At 44.3% G+C, this 2179-nt stretch overlaps 1 protein-coding gene across 1 annotated transcript in view; it reads left to right on the top strand.

Moving 5' to 3' along the window:
* Positions 1-2179, top strand: part of LOC119468735 (translation initiation factor IF-2-like) — a 5502-nt gene that overhangs the window by 912 nt on the left and 2411 nt on the right. The window lies entirely within an intron of this gene.

Genomic DNA, 2179 nt, shown 5'->3' with positions numbered 1-2179 from the left:
TTTTTTCTTTGACAGAGTTTTGCTCTTGTTACTCAGGCTGGAGTGCAATGTCACAATCTCGGCTCACTGCAACCTCTGCCCCCGAGTTCAAGTGATTCTCTTGCCTCAGCCTCCTGAGTAGCTGGGATTACAGTCATGTGCCACCATGCCCAGCTAATTTTTCTATTTTTAGTAGAGACAGGGTTTCACTGTGTTAGTCAGGCTGGCCTCGAACTCCTGACCTAAGGTGATCTTTCCACCTCGGCCTCCCAAAGCGCTGGGATTACGGGCATGAGACACTGCGTCCAGCCAAGTCACTGAGATTTTTAAAGTTGTATATTACCGCAGCATAAACTGGCTTATTCTTACAGGTATAGACCCCTTTTTTCAGACAAGAGGCATCAGATGGCCTGTGAGAGAAACCAACCAATCAACAAAAAGGCACTCTTGTCCATTTTAGCTCATTAGTTCCAAGAACTAAGGAATCATGCTTTTTAAAACATCATTTATACATAATTGCCAAAATGCAAGCAAAGGAAGTGCTTAACAGACCTTGAATTATTTAAAATACTAATAAAACCAACTTTCAATAGAACCTCAGACATACTCTCTTCGTTAGAGGATCATTTGTCCCAATTTGAAGAAAGTTTCAAGCTACCAAGTACTAAAGTGCAATGTTATGAGCAGATTAGTATCTTTCAACACCCCCTCCATAACCTGGTATCATCAGAAATAAAAGAAAAATGAACAAGGGGGAGTTTTGGAGGGAACTGTGGGCAGCTGCCTGGGGAACATACTTATGTAGCAGACAAAACTGGCAACTTGCCTGTCCTCTGGTCTCTAGAACTGATCCCCTGAATTAGGACCAGCCTCCTGCACTGCTGGTTGCCTTGCGGGCCAGCTCTGTGCTGTTTTCCCAATTCATGCAATTCCACCTCAGATCTCATTCACATCAGCTCACACTGCAGGGTGACTTGACATGGAAATACAACGAACGAGTGGGAGATTGTGGCTCTCTTTAATGCGTTCCCCTAGGGTGTCAAGAGCCATCCAACAGGGTATCCTCAGTTCTGCCTGCTTCAGCATCACAGGAAGTCTGATGTTTCCACCTAGCTGGTGAAGCTGCCTTAACTAGAGCTCACCAAGCAGACTATAAAGTCTCTAAATGCAAGACCTTTATTTTACTCATCTGTGAATAGCACGGTAATTACTTACGAGCCTGCTTTGAATTCAGTCAGGTTCTGGCTTGAATATTGATCCTACCACTAAATAACTGGGTAACCTTGGCCACTCAACTTCCCTAACGCTGTTTTATAGTTTATGAGAGAGGAATGATAATGCCCCACTCCTTTGACTTACCGTGGAAATTAAATAGGTCACGTATATAATGCTACTAGTGCAGCTCAAAAGTCTTAGTTGAGTGCTTGAAAGAACAGCGGATTCTATCCAAACAAGGGTGTGCGATTTCAGAAAAGACCGTATCTCTTTATCAGGAGCTACAGTTTGGGCATGGTGGCTCACTCCAGTAATACCAGCACTTCGGGAGGCTGAGGTGGAAGGATCACTGAGCTCAGGAGTTTTAGACCCGCCTAGGTAACCTAGTGAGACACCCACATCTCTAAAAGAAAAGAAAAAAAAAAAAAAAAAAAAGCTAGGCGTGGTGGCCCAAGCCTGTAGCCACAGCTACTGGAGAGGTTAAGGTGGGAGGTGGGAGGATCGCTTGTACCCGGGAGTTCAGGGGCTGCAGTGAGCTGTGATCACACACTACACTCCTGTCTGAGTGACAGGGCAAGACCTTATCACACAAAAAAAGAGCGATTAATAGAAGCATGTGCGTTTGCGATTGTGTCAGTGGTAGTTTAAAGGAGAAATCTTTTGCCAGAGGCTGCAAATGCTATAAAAGTTGGAGTGGATCAGTGCTTGCTTCAAGGGAAGACTGGTTTTCATTTTACCTCCATTGTTTGAATATACAGGTACACCACAGCTTCGATAGGGATACCAAAATAAACAAATTTTAAAAGTACATGAAAGGCCGGACGCAGCGGTTCACACCTGTAATCCCACCGATGGGTGAGGCCGAGGCGGGTGGATCGCTTCAGACCAGCCCGGCCAACAGAGCAAGACCAGCCCCCCACAGCAACAACAAAAAAAGAACTTTTTAAAAAATGAATACGACTTTTTTTTTTTTTTTTTTTTTTTT

The sequence above is a fragment of the Cebus imitator genome, unplaced genomic scaffold, assembly GCF_001604975.1.
Source record: "Cebus imitator isolate Cc_AM_T3 unplaced genomic scaffold, Cebus_imitator-1.0 Scaffold485, whole genome shotgun sequence".
Taxonomy (NCBI): domain Eukaryota; kingdom Metazoa; phylum Chordata; class Mammalia; order Primates; family Cebidae; genus Cebus; species Cebus imitator.
The sequence above is the reverse complement of the archived record's forward strand: the minus strand, read 5'-3'. Positions and strand labels throughout refer to the sequence as shown.